At 34.2% G+C, this 12925-nt stretch overlaps 1 long non-coding RNA gene across 1 annotated transcript; it reads left to right on the top strand.

The window, feature by feature from the left end:
* Positions 1-310: 310 nt before the first annotated feature.
* On the top strand, positions 311-4038 carry LOC112526967. Its single transcript, XR_003070669.1, has 4 exons — positions 311-390; positions 493-542; positions 862-938; positions 3745-4038. It is a non-coding gene; the product is annotated as an uncharacterized LOC112526967 (long non-coding RNA).
* The last annotated feature ends 8887 nt before the right edge of the window (positions 4039-12925 follow it).

Raw genomic sequence — 12925 nt, 5'->3', positions numbered from 1 at the left:
ACGTTTACCGGGTAAATTGTTGCATACGATGCCGTTTTGGTGGACTAAAATCTTACCCGATAAATAAATGATAGTGTTAAATTTTTACCGATAAACGCTTACCGGATAAGTGTTTGTTAAACACTGCTAAGTCATATACTAAAAACTAAAAAGTAAGACACAAAAAGGAGGGATTTAACGGGCCAGGTTTGGAGGCTAACTAGGCCCAGCCTTTTTTGGGCCGCATTCGGGTCGGACCTAGGGGATCGGGGCTCTTTTTTTCATCTCTTGTTGTCGGTGTATTGTTCCCGCCATGGATCCATCCCTGTTTCAATCTGCACTGCAAATCCCAACTACTATGGCTCACCGTCGATCCTCTGTATCGTCAGTTACCCGGCGGTTTATGATGTGGTCGGAATCCTATCACTTTAGATACTTGAACATCTTCTTCCCCCAATTTCTAGGGTTTTCGACTGATAAATCATTATTGATTTGTTTGTTTCTGTTTGGCAGATCGACTTCTGTTGCTGAAGAAAATTGGAAGGTAGGAACTCGCCATTTGTGTATTGACATAAGTTTCCATCATCTTCCTTTATTCGATTTTCGCTTGCTGATTAATTTTACTGTGTTTATAGTACTAACACTTCTATAGTTCTATACTTCTATCTATCAAAGATGAAATACTTTCAAAATTCAAACTCAATATCAACTTTATCAGGTTTTGATTGGTATTATTCCCTCTAATCACGAAGATTGCAACAATTTGTATTTGAACGTGTCATCAAATTGCAATGTTTCCTGTTCAAAGTTCAAATTATCCATTTTATTCGTTGTCATAAATCGAAATTGATGATTTTCGCTTGCTGATTAATTCGTTGTCAGGGAGCTGAGGATGAAAAATAATCAGCAAGCAAAAATCGAATAAGGCAAATGATGGAAACTTACGTCAATAACAGATGGTGAGTTCGTAGCTTCCAATTTTCTTCAGCAACAGAAGTCTTTATCTGCCAAACAGAAACAAGCAAATCATTAATGATTTATTAGTTGGAAGCCTAGAAATTAGGGGAAGACAGTGTCCAAAGAGCTATTAAGCCTTTTTGGATAGCCATCTCTTGTTGATGTGATAAGAAGACAGTTTCATTAGTTATGGGACTGTTACATCCCTAGAGTTGCCTTAATTGTGGGTGAGCACCCTAGATATCAGAGTCTGGTTTCCGTGAAAGACCCCCGGCTTGTGCAAAGTATGCTAAAAGAAAAGATAAAACTTGCTCAAAGAATGTGCGGAACTAGAACATGAGAAGAACTTGAAAGAATAAAAGGTAGTCCTAAAATTTGAAAAAGAGTTAGAAGTAAGCAACGTTCAGAACGACATGCAAACAAACAAATAGAAATTACAAACAGAAGCAAGTACAAGAAAACTTAACCAAAGTTTTTCACTGTCGATAAAGCCAGTTCTTCTACTCAAAAATGCCTCTCACCCTCCTACCATGATCCATGTGTCCTAACAGTGGCAAAGTAGTAGTTATGCTAGACTCGTACAAGTAGAAAGTGTCAACCATGAAAATAGAGTACAAACCTCCCACACTAGTAGGCAAAGTAGAGCACTAGTCCATACTTGCATTTCCAGCATAGTTCGTATTTTCTAAATCTAGGACAAATCTTAGGGGCTGTTTGGTTGGTTTTCCATCAAGTCTTGTATGGGTAAAGCTACCTGTGTGGACTAGTCCATCTGTAAAGATTGAGAAGATTTTTGTTTGGGAGTGATCGATCATAGATGGAATGAGCGTGTTTTTATTTATTTATTGAGAGGGGCATGTTTGAAAAAAACTTGGCTTTCTGCATAAAGCTCCCCCCTAAAAGGTTACCGAATAAGCCACTCTTTATATCATTAAGCCACTACTAAACAATCATGAATAGAGAATGGCTATCAACACTACTTTTATTTAAAATAATACTATTGATTTATCTTTTGCTTAATCAATTCTTCTAGAACACTTGTTGTCTTGATTAAAAATCACTCTTAGAGAGGAGCTAATCTTGCTTCTTCATCACAAGAATCAGGTTAAAGCCATTCTGTTTGCAGACAATGGTTCTTCACACAATAGTGGGATGAGCTACCGAGGTTAGTCATGGAGGCTTTAGGCATTTCCTCGGAAGGGTGATGGTCAAGGGGGTGAGGAGGGTTCAATTCCAAGCGTCCACAACAATTGTGGCCACTAAGTTTATAAGGGCTGATGTCTTACAGTCACAATTTGCTTGGATTAGTGTGGGCATAGCCTGGGACACCCTTCTAAGAAAAAAGGGGGCGAGGAGGACGGGTAGTTAAAGGACATGGGCAGACCTAGATTGGGGCATACTGTGGCCCGTGCCACCACTTCATGGTTCCTTTGTAGTGGAAAAAATTACGTTTATGAAGCATGCCACTGTAATATTTTACTGTGTGCTCTTATATTTCTTACAAAAGATATGACAGAAGTTTAAGGTGGTTGAGTTGGTTTAAGGCGCTAGGTTTACGATTCTGCTCTTCAAAAAAGCATAAGGTCGAACAATGCCCTTAGCAAAATTCCCCTTTTTTAGCTTATAATATTAGGCTTCTATTTTAAAAAATATATTGACTAGAGCAATTGCACAAAGACTTGAACCAATGACCTTTGCTTGCGAACACAAGCAAGCAACCAACTAACCGATCATGACTTTGTGAATTTCTTTATAGCTTTCACCCTAATGGTCAAATGGTGTTGCTGTTTGAAAAAATTCCGGGTCCACCTCTTGTTGAGGAGGACGTGGAATGAGCTATTGAGGTTAGACAAGACGGCTTTAGGCATTTTTGATGACATGGTGGAGACATAGGACCAGGATAGCGGACTAGGGGTGGGGATCCATTAGCTAGGAGAGGTAAGAGGGTGGGAGATAAGGTTAGACTAGGGTTGTGTAGTTTCCTTAAATTGGTTCCTTTTACCTGATTTTATTTGTACGTTATTACCTCTCTTAACAAGTTTTTCAAATTCTTATCATTTTTTACTCTCTTTGTCATACTTTTCACAAGCCGGGGGTCTTTACAAAAACAAGGGAAACTGGCACGAACATCCATTTTGGCTGACCAAATTCACCTCTTAGCCATTTATCTCCCACTTTTTCAACAAAATCACCACCTTCACAAGTAACCATTTCTCAACTTGTGGAGTGGTAAAAAAAAACTCTGAACATAGTCCACAAGTAACACATCCGCAACAGGGACCAAATAAATGAGTCTAAATACTTCAACTTGTGAAAGTGCTACTTGCAGAACCGTTCAAAAAGTTGTCTCTTTTGGCCCCTCCTCAAGTTGAGGAAGTGTTACTTGCGGAGGTGGTGATTTTGTTGAAAAAGTGGGAGAGAAATGGCTAAGAGATGAATTTTCTCAGCCAAAATGGCTAGTTTTGTTAATTTCCCCGTAAACAACCACCTTGTTATTGGGGTGGAGGTCAGGTTTGCGCACGTCTTACCCTTCTTAGACCCCACCTTTGGTAGGATATACTAGTTTCGTTTGGTTTGGTTCTTCCCAAAGAATTGTTAGGATTGACAATCATACACATATAGTAACACAGTAATTGTAGGAAATGAAATGATGTCAACAAAGATGGAAAAACTGCAAATAATTGCAAATGTTTTGGAAGTTTCTAGATATGGTTTGGTTTCTATTTTAGATTAATCAACTTTTAGATTTGGTCTATTTTGTTATTGCTACATATATGCTATTAAATAACCAACTTCTGATTGGTGCAGGTGTCACAAACTGGGATTTCATGGAGACATTTTTCTTGAATAGTGGCTCATCTAACCTTCTTTAAAATATTACACACACAGCTCGGGTATTTCTAAACTGTTTCTCTCAAATTATCATCTGCCATGTGTCATTATTTTATTGGTTTGATCATTTCCCAGTATGTTCTAGGTGCATTTAGGGCCTAAATTTAATTGAATAGTAAAGTAATCTGAGAATGATTTGGTTAGCTAAAACCATAATGTGGATTCAATTAAAGCTGCTGATGAATGTGCTGTTTGCCCTTTTTCCATTAAGTTCTGTATAGATAAAGCTTCTGTGTGGATTTATTTGTCTATATAAATTGGGAAGATTTTTGTTTGGAAGAGTTTTTTCATAGATGGAAAAAACGTATTTTTTTTAATCGGGAGGAGTGGGTTTGAAAAAAACTTAGTTTTCTGCATAAAACTCACCCTTAGAAGCTTACTGAATAAGCGAATTTCTATATCATTAAACCACTATCAAATGGTCATGTATAGCTAACCGAATAAATTGTGAGTCCCATTAAGTTTATTAAGTTGTTAACAAACAGGCTGTAGGCTCTGAGAAGAAGTGTGAATACTTGATATAACCTCTTCCAGCTTGATTAGTTGATTTATGTTAGAATATGTGGAACTCTATTAGATTACTTTCCAAAAGAACCCTCGAGGAGAGAAGGGTGGTTCCAACATATATGGAGGAGAAATGCTCCAAGTCCATCTGATGGTGGACTCCTACACCACTACACACCCCCTCCAATGGAGGCTAGACGGTCACATGTTGTGCCTAAGTGGTAGACCTTGACTCTAATACCATGATAAAATACGTTAGACTACTCTTGAAAAGATTCCTTAAGGAGAGGATGGCGGTTCCAACGTATAAAGGAGAAAAGAGGAGAAAATGGTACAAGTTTAGGTGATGTGGGAGTCCAACACGCCCCCTCCAATAGAGGCTAGACAAGCACATATCGTCCCGAAGTAGCTATGATACCATGATAAAATACATTTACTCTTGAAAAGATCCCTTAAGGAGAGGAAGGTGGTTCCAATATATATGGAGGAGAAATGGTCCAAGTCTAGCCGACGTGGGACTCCAACTCGCCCCCTCCGATGGAGGCTAGACAGGCCCAGAGCGGCGAGTCCCTAGAGTGGTAGATCTTGGCTCTGATACCATAATAATCTGCACTAGATTACTCTTGGTTACAATTTTCAATTCTCAATGAAAGCTAAATTTATTTGCAACTTCTAAATTCCCATTAAAGATTATTCTTTGTCAATGCATACAATTTTTCAGTTATGGCATTTGACAATCTTGAATCTAACTCGATCCCCAATACATCATGAATTTTAGTAATTTTCTTATACTGAAAATATTTGGTATACTCAGATCATCTCCAACAAGAAGAACAGAAAGTAAAAATCTGTAAACAAAATTACATTCAACTCTAATAGATTTTTTATTTTTGAGATTTCAACATTAATTATATTATTAAAATATTCTATAGTTTTATTATCCCAATACCATTTTTTATATGCTGACTTGTAATATTTAGGGGTTGTTTATTGTCTCTCTTTACCACCTCTTACCGGGTAAGAGGCGCTTGCCAGGTAAAAAATGTTGCTATCTACCAAGTCCCTCTTACGGTCTATATGATGTTGATCAAGATGCTAATCGGGTAAACTAAGAGAGGGACTCTTACTCGGCCAGTGATTAGTACCGACTCAAATTGTACTCTTACCTAGTTAACACTTACTCAATTTATGCTGATAAACGACCCTTAGAGTACACTTGTTGAACCTATAGGAGTTTGTGCAAGAAAAAAGCAAAAAAATATATGTTAGATTCCACATATACATAAATAAATTATTGGATTGCTCTCCTTCCCCATTAGGTATAAAATTAGATATGATAAACTAATAGCAGCTCCTACATATAGCAGAATGATATCCATACACTTTGCATGGACTTGCTTAAAATAGTAAGAAATGCATTGCACACCTCACATGGTCTAGATCTCCAATTCTAGAAATTGCCTTAAACTATTCCTCCCTATATTATATATGTGTGTATATATCTATATCTATATCTATCTCCAATTCTAGAAATTGCCTTAAACTATTCGTCCCATATATATATATATATATATATATATATATATATATATATATATTTTCTATGGGAATGATTCAAACGAGAACACCTTCATTTTACGAGAACGCAAGAACACCCTTTTACTATAGACAATCACATGTGATACTATTATTTCATCATGTATGATACACATGTGATACTAAATCAAAGACACAGGCGATTTTTTAACGCGATCTTGGTTGAGGGCCAAGTCGCCTTTACACCACTAAGCCCCCTCACAAGTATTATCACATGTGATAAGGATGTTGGTGATATGATACTATAATCCATCAAGACCATCACATGTGATGCTAAATCATAGACGTAGACAACCTTTGGCCCGACCTAAGTCGTAGAACACGTCCTCTGCACATTACAAGGTCTCCTCATGCGTATTATTATATGTATAAGGGTGTTCACGCGTTCTCGTAAAATGGAGGTGTTCTCGTTTGAACCTCCACCATATTTCTAAATATATATATATATATAGAGAGAGAGAGAGAGAGAGAGAGAGAGAGAGAGAGAGAGAAATGAGCGATCAAATGCAAACCACCCAATTTGTACAAACCGTGCAAACCACCCTTATTCTTGTTTAATTTTGTAAATTTTTTTCATGAAATTGTTTTATATAATACTTTTTTTTTGATGAAGTTGTATGAAATTGTTTCATATAATACTTAATGAAATTTAATGAAACTGTTTCATGTATTTCTCTAAAATTAAAATAATGAAGATGATAATACTCATGATTAACACCCTCCACAATAAAAATGATTAATCAACCTCTCATAATTATAAAAAAATGAATAAAATGAAAAATTATGATTGGTTGAATGAAGTTTGTATGGTTTATACAAATAACGTGGTTTGTAAAGTAAACCTGATATGTGTGTGTGTTTTTTTTTTAAATGAATTCAATGGTTGGTGGTATAATGGAATACATTAATTGGACAATCCACCTAATATGATGGAACTAATTAGTAGGACCACATGTGTGATTAATTGTTGCTGGCATTTTCCAATTGGAGAATGTAATTAATAAAAATGTTAGTGAGTGTATATGCTTACTCATACTATTTTGGGATTTTAATATGTTATGGGATGCCTTGATGATAGGAGACATTAAGCCAAGATTATGATCTTATTATTATTAATTACACACTATTAATTATGGTCAAGCAAAAAGTCAAATGTAAACTAGGTGTATATTTTGATGGTTTACAGCTGTAGAATGATTAGGTGTAGAATGATTATGTGGTCAGAATGATTAAGAGTCTCTTATGATATAGTGCAAAATGAAATATAATTGTTTGGTAATTGTTTACAACGAAATTAGGGTGCTAAAACAAGATTCACCTTTTAACCATTTAGAGGGTTTTAGAACCATTAAAAGACAAACTTTTTTTTTTTGCCAAACAAGATTCACCTCTTAACGATTTAAGAGGTAAACAAACAACCCTTTAAACTTATAATTATGATTTTGGTTCATACATGTTTTGCTATTATTATGATATTTTAGGTTGTTTTTTTTTATCATCTATAGTTTTATACAATAGATATGAATGCTAGAGACATAGGAGATTGCTTGTTTGTAACTTAAGAGCATCCAATGTAGGAGGTTTTATAGGTAAAAAACAAAACATTATTTTATAAGTTTTAAAAAAAATATATTTTTGACTTACATATCCACATTAAATTTAACTAAAAGTGGATTATTGTAAGTCAATACCACACTATATGTAAGGATGGTGATTTGCTCCAATACGGTGGGGAACCCGGTTCTTCCGACCCGAATGGGGACGGGGATTCCCTGCTAAAACGGGTCTCGGGGCCGGGGCTGGTGATCCCCGGTAGACTCAAACAGGGGTCGGGGGATGTTACTCAAACTGGGGTCAGGGTCGGGGTCGAGGTCGGAGCCGGCAGTCCCTGCTAGACTCAAACTAACATATATTTTTCATGGGGTTTGACCGGGGATCGATCTAGGGTTTGACGGGGCCGGGATGTTAATCCCTGTACCCATCAGTGACCGGGGTTGGGGCCGGGGATTACAAAAACCGTCCCATCCCCGCCCCGTTGCCATGCCTGGTAGCATGGAGGTCTTTAATTTGTTGAGTTGATTCTAATGTGACAAGAAAAAGTATAAATATAACTCAATTGGAGATGTTCTAATGGGCTTAGGTTATGTTTGTTAAACTAGCCGATAACTAGTTAATGGCTAAAAAACTGGCTTTTGGCTGATAAACTAGTAATTTTTGACAAAAAAATAGTTGATAAGCTAGATGACAATATAAAATGACCTAAAAATACACATTAAAAAATTAATTAGAAAAATATAAAGAGCGTTATTGGAATTTCTTTTGAAAAGAACCCCACCTAAGCTTATTAGTCCTGTTTCAGACAACTACTTTATAACTAACCAAATTTAGTTTGTGCAGTAGACGTATAATTATTGACAAACCCAATAAATTGTATAAATTTACAAAACAGTTTTTATGTATTGTTTAACATTTGAAAGTACAATGTTTTTTTTTCATATGTAATATGTTCATGACTGTTTTCTATGTAGAATAAAAAGCAGTTATGGATGTTTCATATATGAAATAACACTATATCAACATTGCCTTTTTATTGTTTCATAGGTGAAACAACACACAAAAACTAGTTTGTAAGTTTGTACAAATTACTGGGTTTGTAAAAAGCTAGGTCTCTTGTTTAATAAACTCAAAAAATACTATAGTTTATAGTTGTCGAATATAACTGGTTAATTTACTTAGTCATAACATACGTCTAAATCTTACCCATTAAATATGATTATATAAACCACCAAAGGGCCTTTGGCTTAGTGATATCGTAGTCTTTGGTTTTCTAAGAGGTTAGGGGTTCAAATCTCACCAAAGGTAAGGATTGTGTGTAAATTTATTTGTTGCATTTGTCGTATATAAATATTATGTTTTTAAAAAAATATATATATTTATATAAACGTAGATAGTATTAAAATGTGTCTATAAACTTGCAACAAAAACTTGACAGATTGATGAGAGTAAATAAATATTTGACGAAAGATGAGGAGCAAGACTTTTTGACACATCAAGTCTCAGACATAGGATTCACATGAGCCTTGCTTCTTTTCATCAAATCAACAATAATTAATGTACTCTAAAAGTCTTGAAAACCTGCATTTTTTTATATATTTATTTTAAAATTTTATGACCAAATTATATTATATTATGTCGTTGAAAATAAATATGAATTAGTGACTTATAAGTTAAGAAATAATACTAATATAAAATTAAAACATGATATTAAAAGGTCTTTGTCGTAGCGGTATTTGAGTCTTTGGCCTCCTAGGAGATTAGAGATTCAAGCCTCACAAAAGTGAGAAGGGTGTCTGTTTTTATTTGTTTTATTTGTTATATATAAATATCATACACTTCAAAAAAGAAAAATTTAAAACATGATTTATTGTGAGATTACGTGTTATTTTATTTTATTTTTATTGATAAATATTTGAGTAAACTACAAATTTGGTTCCCGTGCTTTGTCAAACGTAACACTTTCCGTTCTCGTAGTTTTGAAATTACAAAATGACCATCATGGTTTGAAAAACGTTTGTATTTGGTTCATCTCTAACAACCATTAAAGATTTCGTTAAATAAGAGATCTTTTTATTTACTCAATCCAAAGCCTCATGGACCAACTCATAAATTAAATTTTGATTGGTTAAAAGACGATTTTTTTTTTATAAAAGAACGAAAATGACTCTCGTTTAACGGATATTCTAACGGACGTTAGAGGGAGGGATCAAATCCGGATGTTTTGTAAACCATGATGACGTCTTGTAGTTTTGAAACTGCAGGGATGAAGAAAAGTGTTGTTTTCGATAAACTACAGGGATCAAATTTGTAGTTGACTCTAAATATTTATACCCAAACCAAACTAACTGATCCTAGTATATCGTGCTCGTACATAGATATATTATCTACCTTAGCGGATTAAGGGGCCGTTTACCAAATGCTTACCTCGGTAAACGCTTACCAAGTCACATTACCTTACCGGAAGAATATGACAATGACCAAGAATCTTACCCGGTAAGAGTGAAGGCAAGGATCGAGAGTCTTACTCGGTAAGTGATGGCAATGACTCTTACCACGGTTAACGCTTATTTTGGGTAAATTATTACATAAAATGTCGTTTTTTGGTGGACTCAAATCTTACCCGGTAAGTAAATGATAGTGTTGAGTTTTACCTGTAAGCTCTTACCGGGTAAGTATTTAGGTAAACGGCTCTTAAATCTTACATCATTTATCAAATTTGACACCAAATCACTTCAACAAGGATACTAAATCTTACTCCAATGAATAGTCTTGGTGTAACAATATTTAGTTACACCAATTCGAGAAGATAAAAAAGAATATACTTACAATCTTACATTTTGTTGTTACCCATTCGAGTTGAAGTATTGCTTGCCCCAATTACAAGATTTGGTGTTTCCCGTTGGCAACGCTCTTAGCAGTAGAAAAAGAAGGCACCAGATAACGTTACCATGTTGCAGAGTTAAGGTAAATGAAGTAATCTGATCGGAAGTATACGAAAACAAATAAGAAAAGTTGGATCTATGAAATGGTGCACATTAAAAACCCGACATGATCTAACACGGGTTTATCTGATTTATAAAAATATACTGATTCTGATGAAACCAGGGTTGGTTATGGGTTAGGTCCATGTTGAACCAAATTCACTTGTCAAACTTGACAAAATTATGATAATTAAAAAATTATATTACTAATTATTAGTTTATAAATAGACAGGAGTACGTAGTTTGTTGAATGACAATCTATTAACGGTTTAATATTCTAGCCCATCTCGTAGATGAAGTCATCCTTCCCGCCCTTTCTTGCTGTTTAGAACTTCTCCTACGCTGCTTCTTTCCGATAACCACCCGATCATCCTCGTGAACCCTTTCCATCTATGTTCCTACTTGCCTTCCTCATATCTGTCAATAGGGGTGCTCACAGGTTGGTTTGATCGAGTTGAAAACATTTGAACAACCCAATTAAATGCTTGCGGTTTGAAAAATCTTAACCCAACCCAACCCAACCCAACCCGTACGGGTTGGTGGGGTTGATACTTTGGAACATTTAAATATTATTCTAACCTTGAATACGTTATTTCTCTACTCATAATTTCTTTTTCATCATCAACCATTTGATACAACTTATACATACTTCTTACGTATATCACATTCAGTTAATTTTCTCAATTTACATATATATGTTCACAGTCACTGAATATACATACGAATGAGTTATATAGATATGTGAATTGATTGAAAATATGTGTATATGAAGAGCATACATGATAGTGTAATTGTCTAATGTATATACTAATAGAAATCCAACAATCATATTAAATCCAAGAAATAAAAGGATATCGGGTTCATCGGGTTGGGCTGAGTTCAAATAATAGTAATCCAATATCAACCAAATACCTACGGTTTGACAATTTTACAGCTTGATTAGACATCAGGTTGCTTCGGGTTGAGTTATTTTGAGTTGGGTTGATCGGGTTGGTCGGATTTTTGAGCACCCCTATCTGTCAACACACAGACCTGGGTTTCGAAGATGGCTAATCATTTCGGTCAACACACACGGCTAGTTGAGATATGGGTTTCGAAGAACATAAAAGGATAGGGATTCGGGTTTTCAACATCAAATATCTAGGTTTTCATTGAGGTTTCTAGGGTATATAAATTTAGGATTTGTATTCAATGTTTTCTTGTTAATGTATAAATTAGTGTTGCATAAGTTAATGAAATTTAGATGTCTTCTTGATTTAGATCAGAGACGGATCGATAATTTTTTTTCAAGTGGTGACACCATTTAATTATAAGAATCAAATATATGGATTTTTTTTTCTTCACAAAATCATCATTGAGTTGTTGGTTAGTTCATTATTTTTCATATGTGAGATCATGTGTTCAAGTCTTTTATTGCAAATCTTTTTAGAAACATAATAAATTTGAAATTAAAAGCTAAAAACCAAGAAAATGACACTAACGAGATTCGAACTCGGGTCTGGGATGGAAGAAAAGCCTTGCAAACTAACTTTATCAAAGAAAATTTTTCTTCTCATGCTAGTTTCAAGATATATGTGGTGACACATAACAAAATGATATAGTGACATTTTTACGACCCTATAATTTTTTACTCTATGATAGAGGAATGAAGCGGTGTCCATGACACCACATAAACCACCTGGGTCCGTCCCTGTGTTGTTTTGTGTTTTTCTTAGGTTCTTTTATCAGGTTTTTTTTAGATAAATTTCGATTTTTCTGTTACTATTATCACTTATTTATTCTGTTTATTTATATGGAGATGAAGATGGAAATAGAAGTTCTTTGTGTATTTGTTTGTTTCATTTTTTTATTTTTGGGTTTAATAATATTTCAATCTTTTATTAAAACTCAATAATTATTTTAATTATATTTTAAATTTTTTATAATTAAAATGAGTAGATTATGTTTATCTGCAGTTAGTTATACAAATTTAAAATGAAGCTTCAATAAGTTGTACTTACATACAATTTACTTGTAATATTAAATTTTAAGTAATATGTATCGATAAACAGTATTTCATGCGTAATAAATGTTTTTTAAGAATTTTTATCAAATATTTTATAATATAACTAGAAGGGTACTCTTGCAATGTAGCGAGATACATCTTGATTTTAACGTTTCGTTTTATATTTTGGTTCTATCGATATTATAATGTGATTTTATGTGGTTTTGAGAAAACAAAATGTTTTGGTTTTTGAATGAGATATAAATTTGAAGATATTATAAAATTTGAAAAAAAATAGACGATATTAATATCAAATTAACTATGTAAAAGTTTTCGTTTTTATGTAATTTCTTTAATTCGATTTCTTATTATAATTTAATTGAAGTTTAGAAACGAACTAACTTATTTTTGGTTTAATAAAATAATTTTAAAGATAGTAATTAAGTAATATGTTAGAACTCAATGATTATCTTAA

Source organism: Cynara cardunculus, assembly GCF_001531365.2.
Source record: "Cynara cardunculus var. scolymus isolate 2C chromosome LG 14, CcrdV1, whole genome shotgun sequence".
NCBI lineage: Eukaryota > Viridiplantae > Streptophyta > Magnoliopsida > Asterales > Asteraceae > Cynara > Cynara cardunculus.
This window is presented reverse-complemented; position numbering and strand designations above follow the sequence as displayed.